Below are 14,953 nucleotides of genomic sequence, written 5' to 3'. Positions count from 1 at the left end.
TCATACCACAAGGTCAGGGTCAGTCTCAGGGGCCCAGGCCACAGTTCACCCCTAGGAGAGGTCAGTTCACACCATTAGTGGGCAGCTCTCCAGGGATGGGGTTCAGGGGACCAGCCCCAGCAACTTCTGCATGTCCACATTGCCTGAAGTGGCATAAAAGGGAGTGTTGGAGAGTGACTAGTGCCTGCTTAAGGTGTGGGTCAACAGAGCATCAGCTGAGGAACTGTCCACATAGAACTACTACAGCTGCTCCAACACAAGCAGACAGACCTGCTCCTGCACCACAAAGGGGTAGGAAATCTGGCAAATCTGACGCAGTGGGACCATCACAATGGCCTGCATCTGAGCCAGCAGAGAGGCCTGATAACAGACCACCTGCCAGAACTTATGCCATGAGAGCTCAGGAGGAGCAAGATGCCCCAGACGTCATCAGGGGTACGTTCTTCCTCTACAATACATCTGTGCATGCATTGGTGGATCCAGGATCCACTCATTCATACATCTGCATCAACTTACCCGTAAAAAGGGGGATACTAGTAGGGGAGAGTGACCAAGACATTCTAGTCACTAATCCATTGGGCCACAGTGTGTGTAACACCCTCCCGATAACAACTCCGTACATTCTACTGTTCCGGTGACCGGTGTCGGTCCGGACAGCTAGAACGTCCGGAAAAATATTTAAACTTAAGTGAGGGACCAAAATCAACTCAAATATTAATAAGAAAAATTTAATAAAAATTTTAGAAATAAAATACAACCAAATTAAACGAGCCGGTGCCCTAGCGATGGGTAACCAGAGGGAAGTTGCGGTTCTCGCAACGAGGAGCCCTAAACCCGGGGGAAAAATTATAAAATAATTTTTGAGACTCCAGAGAAGGTTCATTGAGGTTCCTATGGCATTAGAATGCCAATAAAATACCTAGAAAAATTTTTCAATCGGTACAGACAATTTTGACCCGTTCAGCCAAAAGGAGGGCATTTTGGTCATTTCGCCTTCAGAGGTGATTTTTGGCCGACTTGTCCAGTTGAGTAAATAATTAATATGACATAAAATATGAATAAACATTACTAGAAATTAAATTGAAAATGAGTAGTGGAGGAAAGAAAAGAAAGTGAGGAAAAAGCTCAATTATGACATCATGGTGATGTCATTAAGGAAACTATGACCAATCACAATTAAGCCATCATTTGACTAACTAATAAAGAGACTAAATGAAGACCAAATAACGAAAAATTGCAGCAGCCACCTCCCTCCCCAAAAGCCAGCCGAAACATGCCCTAGACCCCTCCATTGATTTTTTTTCAATCAAGCTTAATTTCTCCCTTTGTTACACCACTAAACCCTAACCCCTTTCATTAAACCTTGACCATATCACTTGGGGAAGCTTTTGGCAGCCAAGAAGAAGAAGGAAAGTGAAGTTTTGAGCTTGGGAAAAATCTCCCTACAAGAGGTTAGTGCATATATGTAGTTAAAACTCATTAATTCCATGATTGAGGCTTGTAATGGATGAGAAATTGTGAAATAAATGAAACAAATTCATGTATATGTCCACCATAGAATTCGGCATCCCTAATAGAGGAATGGGTTTGATTGTTTTAATGGACTTAAAGTGAGCTAGAAATGGTGTTTAAGGCATGAATATGCATGGATGTTGAACTAGTGTGCTAATTGAGGTTTATGGGTAAATTGAGTTGGACATTAGGGTTTTGAGAAGTGAAACTTTAACTTGGCTTATGAAACTATTAAAGAACACTCTAATGGTCAATTAGTGACCATTTGAAGTATGTTGACCATAAATTGGACTGAAAAATGGCTTGGCAAAGAGAATGACTATGCTGCCTAAAGACAGCAGAATGGGGACTGAGAATCCAGTCCAATTACACAGCCATAACTTTGGCTGTGTTGGTCCAATTGGTGTTTGGCCAATTGGACATGAAACTAGGCTTATAATGGCACATTTTTGCTGAAGAAACCATGCCCAAAAGACCAAAGCAAGAGGACCAAAACTTGGCCCCAATCCGGATACCCTGTAACTGATTCTGCAGAATGACCAAATGAACAGTTTGGCCATAACTCACTGTAGATTTGGTCAATTGACCTGAAAGTTTTACAGCAATAAGTTAAGACATAGATAAATAACTTTCATGAAGGAACTTACCCCAAATTATGGCCAGAACCCATCTAACCAAGTGACTCTAGTTCTTGTTTATGTTATCAGAGATATGGTCAATTCTGCAGATTGGCAATCCGGCCAGCTGTGGTTTTTGGACCATATCTAGAGCTACAAAACTCCAAATGGGGTGATTCAAAAAAGGAAATTCAACTAGACAAAATAAGGAACAACTTTTATGTTTACCAATTCCTCAAATTTTCACTGTAACAGTTCCTAATGGAACAGTCAAATTATGGTACAAAATCTGAAAAATCTTCTCCTTTGGTTTAATGCTTAGAAATGGTATTAACGCTTAATGCCAACAAGTTTTAAATACAAAATGTGGTATGTTGGGAGTGCCAAAGTCAATGTACATATTTTCTATCCAAAAGTCAACATTTTTGTTGACCAATGAGGTGAATAGTAACACCAAAACATGAAATTCACAAATTGAAGAATTTAAAAGTTTCCAATGCCCTAGTATACCTAACATGATTGGTTTGGATAGTTTGGCATGCCAATAGGGTTCAGTTAGCAGTACTGCACATGGCGATATGCCATTCTGTGATTTCATGGCTTTTAGCCATTCTGACTTTGTATTGAGACTTGGCCTTGTGCCTGATATTATTTACAGCTTGTTAGTTGTTCTGTTGCACACCGGGAGATGCATATGTGACCGATGGTGTGACGGCCCGAGGTACTAGGTACCCAGTGCCAGTTTACCCATTATCGATCCGATCGTCTAGTGTAGGTTACTTGGGCAACCAAATGAATAAAAGTGAACAAAGTTAATGAAATAATGAATATACCAACACCAAACAAAGAAAGCATACACATTCTATACACATTTATTTTCTTGCTATTTTCTTTTATTATATTATTGCACCACTAAGCATTATTGCTTAGCGCGTTGCTTTTGCCACGCGTAGGTACTGGAGATACAGATCGTGAGCCCAGTAGACCACAGACTGGGTGAGTCCATCCTGCAGTTCTGCACAGTGTCCGTGTCACCTCAACTTCTGCAGTGCATTGGTAGGACACTAGGTGTCATTTTGATATTTTGTAGCAAATTTTACTTTCTCATATGTATTTAAACTTATGTAATGTATTCTGATGTTCATGTAAATAATGAAAGTTATGACTATGAATGCAAAATTTAAGCATTTATTTATTGTTTGTATATGAGTATTATGAGAAATGGATGTTTGAGAAATGAAAAGGCTATTGAGAACTGAAATTGAGAAATATTGTTGAGATTTTGGATATTGGAGTTTGAGATGATTGAATATAAATATTGGAAGTGTTTTTAACAGGTTCCGAAGAACTGTTTTCTCCATTTTTAGCCGGTACTCCGCCGGATTTTCTTTAAAATTTTCGGAACCTCAAATAAATTATGAATTCAATAAATGACTTAAATGAGTTATATTTCACAAATTATATTCAAAAGCATGATATAAAATAATTAAGGTATATTAGAGTGTGCCGGTACACCGTGTGGCATTACTTACTCGGGTATACTATACACGTGTAAGGGGTGTCACATTTAGTGGTATCAGAGCACGGTTTAGGCGTTTCTGGGCCTAGATTGAGTCCATACCATGCATTGCATTTGTAAGAGTCGAGGTGACACTAATGCAGATCTGTTTTTCTTTGTTATTTTGAATAGGATATGGACCCTTCATCTCAGAGAGCCGTTGAGGAGGAAGTGGAGAGTCATGCTCCACTGCGGCCGGTGAGGCTGGGGCATGAGAGAATGCGCTCACCGGCTCAAGCGAGCTGCTCGGCCTCCACGAGCCATGTTTCAAAGAAATGGCCGACTTCTTTAGACAAATGGCTGGGGTAATGCCAGCACCACCACCACCACCACCAGCTCCACAGCAGAAATCACACCTGGAAAGACTAAGGAAGTTTGGGGCAGTGGATTTCTATAGCAAGAGAGAAGATGACTCATTGCGGTAGAATTGGTTGAGCAGGCAGCGAGTCCTAAAACAACTCCACCGCACTCGAGCAAAACACGGAAGTCGCCATATCTTTCTTTGCAAGACGATGCATATGAGTGGTGGGACAACGTGTCGATGAAGTGCAGCGAAGCTATAACTTGGTAATTCTTTCTCTCCGAATTCAAGAAGAAATATGTGGATCTGTATATCCGGAAGAGAGAGAAGAGAGAGTTCATTAACTGAGGCGAGACGACTATCGGTGGTGAGTATGAGAAGGAGTTCGTGCGATTAAGCGTTATGGAAGGAGATAGTCCCTAATGAAGTGAAAGGTGCAAGAGATTTGAAGAGGACTAAATGACAACATAAAGATCCAGCTCACTGCCTTGGGAATCACAGAATTTACCAAGTTAGTGGAAGCTGCAATAAAGGTTGAAAAAGTAAGAATCAGTGAACAGACTAGAAGGGAGAGACAGCAGAAGAGGGGCCCGGGTCAGTCTAGTTCAGCTCCTGCATTTGGGAAGAAGTTCAAGGGTCCACCTGCAGAGTTCAGCTCACCACGTGGTCGTGGTCGGTCTCGGGGCCAAGGCCACGATTCACCCCTAGGAGAGGTCGGTCCACACCATCGGTGGCAGCTCTCGAGGATGGGGTTCAGGACCAGCCCGGCATCTTCTGCGTGTCCACACATGCGAAATGGCACAAGGGGGAGTGTTGGAGAGTGGCGGTGCTGCTTGAGATGTGGGTCGACGAGCATCGGTTGAGAAACGCCACGCAGAACTACTACTGTTGCTCCAACACAAGCGACAGACTGCTCTGTACCACGAGAGGTAGAAAATGCAGTAAATCGAGGCGGTTGGACCATCACAGAGGCCTGCATCTGAGCCAGCAGAGAGGCCTGACACCAGACCACCTGCAAGAGCTTATGCTATTAGAGCTCAGGAGGAGCAAGATGCCCCAGACGTCATCAGGGGTACGTTCTCCCTCTACAATACACCTGTGCATGCATTGGTGGATCCAGGATCCACTCATTCATATATCTGCATCAACCTACCCGTAGAAAGGGGGATATTAGTAGGGGAGAGTGACCAAGACATTCTGGTCACTAATCCACTGGGCCATAGTGTGGTAGTGAACAAAGTGTACAAGGGTTGGCCATTAAGGATTCAGGGGTATGAATTCTTGGCAGACTTGATTGAGTTGCCCTTCCATGAGTTTGACGTGATTTTGGGAATGGACTGGTTGTCACGTCATCAGGCAATAGTTGATTGCAAATTGAAGAGAATTTCTTTGAAAACTCCAGAGGGTAATGAAATTACAGTTGTGGGGGAAAGGACAGATTTCTTGTCCAATGTCATCTCAGCTACTGTTGCAAGAAGAATGATGAGAAAAGGCTGTGAAGCCTACCTAGCACATGTGGTGGATACTAGGCAGGCTAAGCCAAATCTGAGTGACATACCCATGAAAGACTTCCCAGGTATTTCTGAAGAATTGCTGGTTTGCCACGAGAAAGGAAGTTGAATTTGCTATTGAGACAACTGCAGATACAACACCCATTTCCATTACTCCTTATAGGATGGCACCCACGGAATTGAGGGAGTTGAAAACTCAGTTGCAAGAGTTGTTTGATAAGGGGTTCATACGCCCCAGTGTGTCACCATGGGGAGCTCCAGTGCTGTTTGTGAAAAAGAAGGATGGGACCTTGAGGTTATGCATCGATTACCGGCAGTTGAATATAGTGACTGTGAAGAACAAATATCCGTTGCCTAGAATAGATGATCTATTTGATTAGTTGAAGGGAGCAGGAGTATTTTCTAAGATTGATCTCGGATCGAGTATCATCGATTGAGGGTAAAGGATGCAGATGTGCCAAAGGCGCATTCAGGACGATATGGGCATTATGAGTTTCAAGTGATGCCCTTTGGCCTAACAAATGCACCAGCAGCATTCATGGACATTATGAACCGTATCTTCCATCCACACTTAGATCGGTTCGTAGTGGTCTTTATTGATGATATTTTGGTGTATTCCAAGACCAGGGAAAAACATGATGAGCATTTGAGGATTGTTCTGCAAACCCTGAGAGAAAAGAAGGCGTATGCTAAGTTGTCCAAGTGTGACTTTTGGTGAATGAGATTGCATTCCTTGGACACATAGTGTCGATTGATGGGATTAGGTGGATCCCAAGAAAATAGAAGCGATGATGGAATGGAAGCCTCCCGGGAATACAACCGAGGTCAAGCTTCTTGGGACTATTTGGGTATTACAGAGATTTGTGAAGGGATTTTCCTTAATATTGCTCCAATGACCAAGTTGTTACATCAGAATGGCAAATTTGACTGGAATCCCAAGTGTCAGACCAGTATAGAGAAGTTCAAGGCTATGTAGACAGAGACACGGTGTTAACACAGTAGGTGTCGAGAAAGGACTTCTGGTCTCTGATGATGCCTCACATAATGGGTTAGGGTGTGTATTGATGCAAGAGGGAAGGTGGTCACTTATGCTTCCAGGCGGTAAGGCCACATGAGCAATTACCCTACCCATGATCTAGAGCTTGCAGCAATTATCTTCGTGAAGATATGGAGGCATTACTTGTATGGTGAAAAGTGCTACATTTACACGGACCACAAAAGCACGAAATACTTGCCAACCTGAAGGAGCTCAACCTTAGAGCAGGCGATGGATTGAGTTCTGAAGGATTATGACTGTAATTGATTACCATCACGGGAAGGCAAATGTAGTTCTTGATGCTTTGAGCAGAAAATCCATGACAGCTTTGAGATCATTGAATGCCCGTCTATCCTGGGTTCGAGATGGAGCTATTTTGGCTGAGTTGCAAGTGAGGCCAAACCTGCTCCAGCAGATTTTAGAGGGGCAAAAGGCAGATGAAAAGTTAATGGTTATTATGAGCAAAATCTCGGAGGAAAAGCAGCGACTATGAGGTGAAGGCGGATGGGTGTGCAGTATTACAAAGGAAGACTGTGTACCGGATGATGGGGAATCAAGGCGATATTCTAAAAGAGGCACACACGGTGTATATGCTATGCACGGGAAGTACAAAGATGTATCATGATCTGAAGCTTGATGTATTGGTGGCACAGTATGAAGAAGGACATAGTGACTATGTGACTAAATGCTTGACATGTCAACAAGTCAAGCGAGAACATCAAGTTCCATCGGGTTTGCTACTGACCTATCGCATACGAATGGAAATGGGATCGAGTCACCATGGATTTTGTAAGTGGTCTACCTCTCACCCAGAAGAAACATGATGCAGCATGGGTGATAGTTGATAGATTAACAAAGTCAGCACACTTTACGCGATTAGGGTGACTACTCACTAGAGAGGTTAGCAGAATTGTATATCAGTGAGATAGTTACACTGCATGGAATTCCACTTTCCATCATATCTGATCGAGACCCAAGGTTTACATCGAGATTTTGGAAAAAGTTACATGAGTCCTTGGGTACACAACTCCACTTCAGCACAGCTTTCCATCCTCAAACGGATGGGCAATCAGAAAGAGTAATCCAGGTAAACAATTGAACCAATTGAATTAATACAAATATTGAACTGAAATGATAATAATAACATGAAATATATGTCAGGTCCTTGAGGATATGTTGAGGAGTTGTGTCATTGAGTTTAAGGGAAGTTGGGATAGATACCTCCCACTGGCAGAATTTGCATACAACAATAGCTACCAAGCTAGCATCCAAATGGCCCCATATGAAGCACTGTCTGGGAGAAAATGTAGAACTCGGTGTCTTTGGACTGAATTGGCGAAGACAAAGGGTGGGGCTAGACACGTGAAATGCAGAGGAGAAAGTGAAACAAATCAAAGCAAATTTGAAGGTTGCCTCAGACAGACAGAAATCTTATGCCGACCTGAAGAGGAAAGAAATAGAATATGTGGTTGGCGACAAAGTGTTCCTCAAGGTGTCACCGTGGAAGAAGGTATTGAGGTTTGGAAGAAAAGGTAAGTTAAGCCCTAGGTTCATTGGCCCATATGAAGTCATTGAACGTGTGGGTCCATGGCCTCTGAGCTAGCTTTACCACAGTGGACAAGATTCACAATGTGTTCCACGTGTCCATGCTCAGAAGATACCGCTCAGATCCTTCACATGTTATCTCCAGAGAAGAAATTGAAATACAACCGGATTTGACATATGAAGAAGAACCTCTACGGATCCTAGCTCGGGAAGTGAAAGAGTTGAGAAACAAGCAAATTCCATTGGTGAAAGTGCTTTGGAGGCACCACAACGCCAAGGGGGCAACTTGGGAAAGTGAAGAGACGATGAGGCAACAGTTTCCTCAACTGTTTGCATCAGGTAAATTTCGAGGACGAAATTTAAATTAGAGGAGAAGAGTTGTAACACCCTCCCGATAACAACTCCGTACATTCTACTATTCTGGTGACCGGTGTCGGTCCGGACAGCTAGAACGTCCGGAAAAATATTTAAACTTAAGTGAGGGACCAAAATCAACTCAAATATTAATAAGAAAAATTTAATAAAAATTTTAGAAATAAAATACAACCAAATTAAACGAGCCCGTGCCCTAGCGATGGGTAACCAGAGGGAAGTTGCGGTTCTCGCAACGAGGAGCCCTAGACCCAGGGGAAAAATTATAAAATAATTTTTGAGACTCCAGAGAAGGGTCATTGAGGTTCCTATGGCATTAGAATGCCAAGAAAATACCTAGAAAAATTTTTCAATCGGTACAGACAATTTTGACCCGTTCAGCCAAACGGAGGGCATTTTGGTCATTTAACCTTCAGAGGTGATTTTTGGCCGACTTGTCCAGTTGAGTAAATAATTAATATGACATAAAATATGAATAAACATTACTAGAAATTAAATTGAAAATGAGTAGTGGAGGAAAGAAAAGAAAGTGAGGAAAAAGCTCAATTATGACATCATGGTGATGTCATTAAGGAAACTATGACCAATCACAATTAAGCCATCATTTGACTAAGTAATAAAGAGACTAAATGAAGACTAAATAACTAAAAATTGCAGCAGCCACCTCCCTCCCCAAAAGCCAGCCGAAACATGCCCTAGACCCCTCCATTGATTTTTTTTCAATCAAGCTTAATTTCTCCCTTTGTTACACCACTAAACCCTAACCCCTTTCATTAAACCTTGACCATATCACTTGGGGAAGCTTTTGGCAGCCAAGAAGAAGAAGGAAAGTGAAGTTTTGAGCTTGGGAAAAATCTCCCTACAAGAGGTTAGTGCATATATGTAGTTAAAACTCATTAATTCCATGATTGAGGCTTGTAATGGATGAGAAATTGTGAAATAAATGAAACAAATTCATGCATATGTCCACCATAGAATTCGGCAGCCCTAATAGAGGAATGGGTTTGATTGTTTTAATGGACTTAAAGTGAGCTAGAAATGGTGTTTAAGGTATGAATATGCATGGATGTTGAACTAGTGTGCTAATTGAGGTTTATGGGTAAATTGAGTTGGACATTAGGGTTTTGAGAAGTGAAACTTTAACTTGGCTTATGAAACTGTTAAAGAACACTCTAATGGTCAATTAGTGACCATTTGAAGTATGTTGACCATAAATTGGACTGAAAAATGGCTTGGCAAAGAGAATGACTATGCTGCCTAAAGACAGCAGAATGGGGACTGAGAATCTAGTCCAATTACACAGCCATAACTTTGGCTGTGTTGGTCCAATTGGTGTTTGGCCAATTGGACATGAAACTAGTCTTATAATGGCACATTTTTGCTGAAGAAACCATGCCCAAAAGACCAAAGCAAGAGGACCAAAACTTGGCCCCAATCCGGATACCCTGCAACTGATTCTGCAGAATGACCAAATGAATAGTAATTGTTCATTTGGCCATAACTCACTGTAGATTTGGTCAATTGACCTGAAATTTTTACAGCAATAAGTTAAGACATAGACAAACAACTTTCATGAAGGAACTTACCCCAAATTATGGCCAGAACCCATCCAACCAAGTGACTCTAGTTACTGTTTATGTTACTGTAGATATGGTCAATTCTGCAGATTGGCAATCCGGCCAGCTGTGGTTTTTGGACCATATCTAGAGCTACAAAACTCCAAATGGAGTGATTCAAAAAAGGAAATTCAACTAGACAAAATAAGGAACAACTTTTATGTTTACCAATTCCTCAAATTTTCACTGTAACAGTTCCTAATGGAACAGTAAATTTATGGTACAAAATCTGAAAAATCTGCTCCTTTGGTTTAATGCTTAGAAATGGTATTAACGCTTAATGCCAACAAGTTTTAAATACAAAATGTGGTATGTTGGGAGTGCCAAAGTCAATGTACATATTTTCTATCCAAAAGTCAACATTTTTGTTGACCAATGAGGTGAATAGTAACACCAAAACATGAAATTCACAAATTGAAGAATTTAAAAGTTTCCAATGCCCTAGTATACCTAACATGATTGGTTTGGATAGTTTGGCATGCCAATAGGGTTCAGTTAGCAGTACTGCACATGGCGATATGCCATTCTGTGATTTCATGGCTTTTAGCCATTCGACTTTGTATTAAGACTTGGCCTTGTGCACGATACTATTCTGACTTGTTAGTTGTTACATTTGCTGCGGAGATGCATATGTGACCGATGGTGTGACGGCGAGGTACTAGGTACCCAGTGCGATTTACGTTATCCATCCGATGCGTCTAGTGTAGGTTACTTGGGGCAACCAAATGAATAAAAGTGAACAAAGTTAATGAAATAATGAATATACCAACACCAAACAAAGAAAGCATACACATTCTATACACATTTATTTTCTTGCTATTTTCTTTTATTATATTATTGCACCACTAAGCATTATTGCTTAGCGCGTTGCTTTTGCCACGCGTGAGTGCTGGAGATACAGATCGTGAGCCCGGTAGACCACGCATCGGTGAGTCCATCCTGCAGTTCTGCATAGTGTCCGTGTCACCTCAACTTCTGCAGTGCATTGGTAGGACACTAGGTGTCATTTTGATATTTTGTAGCAAATTTTACTTTCTCATATGTATTTAAACTTATGTAATGTATTCTGACGTTCATGTAAATAATGAAAGTTATGACTATGAATGCAAAATTTGAGCATTTATTTATTGTTTGTATATGAGTATTATGAGAAATGGATGTTTGAGAAATGAAAAGGCTATTGAGAACTGAAATTGAGAAATATTATTGAGATTTTGGATATTGGAGTTTGAGATGATTGAATATAAATATTGGAAGTGTTTTTAACAGGTTCCGAAGAACTGTTTTCTCCATTTTTAGCCGGTACTCCGCCGGATTTTCTTTAAAATTTTCGGAACCTCAAATAAATTATGAATTCAATAAATGACTTAAATGAGTTATATTTCACAAATTATATTCAAAAGCATGATATAAAATAATTAAGGTATATTAGAGTGTGCCGGTACACCGTGTGGCATTACTTACTCGGGTATACTGTTCACGGGTAAGGGGTGTCACAGTGTGGTAGTGAACAAAGTGTACAAGGGTTGCCCGTTAAGGATTCAGGGGTATGAATTCTTGGCAGACTTGATTGAGTTGCCTTTCCATGAGTTTGACGTGATTTTGGGAATGGACTGATTGTCACGTCATCAGGCAATGGTTGATTGTAAACTGAAGAGGATTTCTTTGAAAACTCCTGGGGGTAATGAGATCACAGTTGTGGGGGAAAGGACAGATTTTTTGTCCAATGTCATCTCAGCCACAACTGTAAGAAGAATGATGAGAAAAGGCTGTGAAGCCTACCTAGCACATGTGGTGGATACTAGGCAGGCTAAGCCAAACCTGAGTGATATACCCACAGTAAGAGACTTCCAAGATGTATTTCCTGAAGAGTTGCCTGGTTTGCCACCAGAAAGGGAAGTTGAATTTGCTATTGAGACATCAGATGCACAAAGACCCATTTCCATTGCTCCTTATAGGATGGCACCATCATGAATTGAGGAGTTGAAAACTTAGTTGCAAGAGTTGCTTGATAAAGGGGTTCATACGCCCGGTGTGTCACCATGGGGAGTTCAGTGCTTTTGTGAAAAGAAGGATGGGACTTTGAGGTTATGCATCGATTCTGCGATTGAATAAAGTGACTGTGAAGAACAAATATCCGTTGCCTAGAATTGATGATCTATTTGATCAGTTGAAGGAAGCAGGAGTATTTTCTAAGATTGATCTCAGATCAGGGTATCATCAATTGAGGGTGAAGGATGTAGATGTGCCAAAGACTGCATTCAGGACCCGGTATGGGCATTATGAGTTTCTGGTGATGCCCTTTGGCCTAACGAATGCACCAGCAGCATTCATGGACCTTATGAACCGTATCTTCCATCCATACTTAGATCGGTTCGTAGTGGTCTTTATTGATGATATTTTGGTGTATTCCAAGACCAGTGAAGAGCATGATGAGCATTTGAGGATTGTTCTACAAACCCTGAGAGAAAAGAAGCTGTATGCTAAGTTGTCCAAGTGTGACTTCTGGTTGAATGAGATTGCATTGCTTGGACACATAGTGTCAGCTGATGGGATTAGGGTGGATTCCAAGAAAATAGAAGCAGTAATGGAATGGAAGCCTCCCAGGAATACAACTGAGGTCAGAAGTTTCTTGGGGCTAGCTGGGTATTACAGGAGATTTGTGAAGGGATTTTCCTTAATAGCTGCTCCAATGACCAAGTTGTTACACAAGAATGTCAGATTTGACTGGAATGACAAGTGTCAAACCAGTTTTGAGAAGTTGAAGGCTATGTTGACAGAGGCACCAGTATTAACACAGCCAGTGTCAGGAAAGGACTTTGTGGTCTACAGTGATGCCTTTCATAATGGGTTGGGGTGTGTATTGATGCAAGAAGGGAAGGTGGTCGCTTATGCTTCCAGACAGCTAAGGCCACATGAACAGAATTACCCTACCCATGATCTAGAGCTTGCAGCAATTATCTTCGCACTGAAGATATGGAGGCATTACTTGTATGGTGAAAAGTGCTACATTTACACAGACCACAAGAGTCTAAAATATTTGCCAACCCAGAAGGAGCTCAACCTTGGACAGAGGCGATGGATTGAGTTCCTGAAGGACTATGATTGTGTAATTGACTATCATCCTGGGAAGGCAAATGTAGTTGCTGATGCTTTGAACAGAAAATTCATGACAGCTTTGAGATCATTGAATGCCCATCTAACTTTGATTCGAGATGGAGCTATTTTGGCTGAGTTGCAAGTGAGGCCAAACCTTCTACAGCAGATTTTAGATGGGCAAAAGGCAGATAAAAAGTTAATGGCTGTTATGAGCAAAATCTCAGAGGGAAAAGCAACTGACTATGAGGTGAAAGCAGATGGGTGTCTGTACTACAAAGGAAGAGTATGTGTACCAAATGATGGGGAATTGAAGGCCAGTATTCTGAAAGAGGCACATACCAGTGTTTATGCTATGCACCCAGGAAGTACAAAAATGTATCATGATCTGAAACTTCAGTATTGGTGGCCTAGTATGAAGAAGGACATAGCTGACTATGTGACTAAATGCTTGACATGTCAGCAAGTCAAGGCAGAACATCAAGTTCCATCAGGTTTGCTACAGCCTATATGCATACCTGAATGGAAATGGGATCGGATCACCATGGATTTTGTAAGTGGTCTACCTCTCACCCAGAAGAAACATGATGCAGTATGGGTGATAGTAGATAGATTGACAAAGTCAGCACACTTTCTGCCAGTTAGGACTGACTACTCACTGGAAAAGTTAGCAGAATTGTATATTAGTGAGATAGTTAGACTGCATGGAATTCCACTTTCCATCATATCTGATCGAGACCCAAGGTTTACATCGAGATTTTGGAAGAAGTTGCATGAATCCTTGGGTACACAACTCCACTTCAAACTGACTTTCCATCCTCGAGACGGATGGGCAATCGAGAAAAGAGTAATCCAGTCCTTGAGGATATCTTTGAGGTTGTGTCATTGAGTTTGAGGAAGTTGGGATAGATACCTCCCATCGCAGAATTTGCATACAACAATAGCTACCAAGCTAGTATCCAAATGGCCGTATGAAGCAATTGTATGGGAGAAAATGTAGAACTCGGTGTGCTAGGGAATTGGCGAAGACAAATTAGTAGGGCTGCACAGTGAAACAGATCGAGGAGAAAGTAAAACTAATCAAAGCCAATCGAAGGTTGCCTCGGATAGATGTAAATCTTATACCGACCTGAAGAGAAAAGAAATAGAATATGCGGTTGGCGACAAAGTGTTCCTCAAGGTGTCACCGTGGAAGAAGGTACTGAGGTTTGGAAGAAAAGGTAAGTTGAGCCCTAGGTTCATTGGCCCATATGAAGTCATTGAACGTGTGGGACCAGTAGCCTATAGGCTAGCTTTACCACCAGAGCTGGACAAGATCCACAATGTGTTCCACGTGTCTATGCTAAGAAGATACCGCTCAGATCCTTCACATGTCATCTCCATGGAAGAAATTGAAGTACAACCAGATTTGACATATGAAGAAGAACCCATAAGGATCTTGGCTCGGGAAGTGAAAGAATTGAGGAATAAGTAGATTCCACTGGTGAAAGTGCTTTGGAGGCACCACAACACCGAAGAGGCAACTTGGGAAAGTGAAGAGACGATGAGGCAACAGTTCCCTCAACTGTTTGCATCAGGTAAATTTCGAGGACGAAATTTAAATTAGAGGGGAAGAGTTGTAACACCCTCCCTGTAGCAACTCCGTACATTCTACTGTTCCGGTGACCAGTGTCGGTCCGTACAGCTAGAATGATCGGAAAAATATTTAAACTAAAGTGAGGGACCATAAGTAACTTAAATATTAATAAGAAAAATTTAGTAAAAATTTTAGAAATAAAATACAACTAAG

This window comes from Hevea brasiliensis, chromosome 1, assembly GCF_030052815.1.
Source record: "Hevea brasiliensis isolate MT/VB/25A 57/8 chromosome 1, ASM3005281v1, whole genome shotgun sequence".
NCBI classification, from domain to species: domain Eukaryota; kingdom Viridiplantae; phylum Streptophyta; class Magnoliopsida; order Malpighiales; family Euphorbiaceae; genus Hevea; species Hevea brasiliensis.
This window is presented reverse-complemented; position numbering follows the sequence as displayed.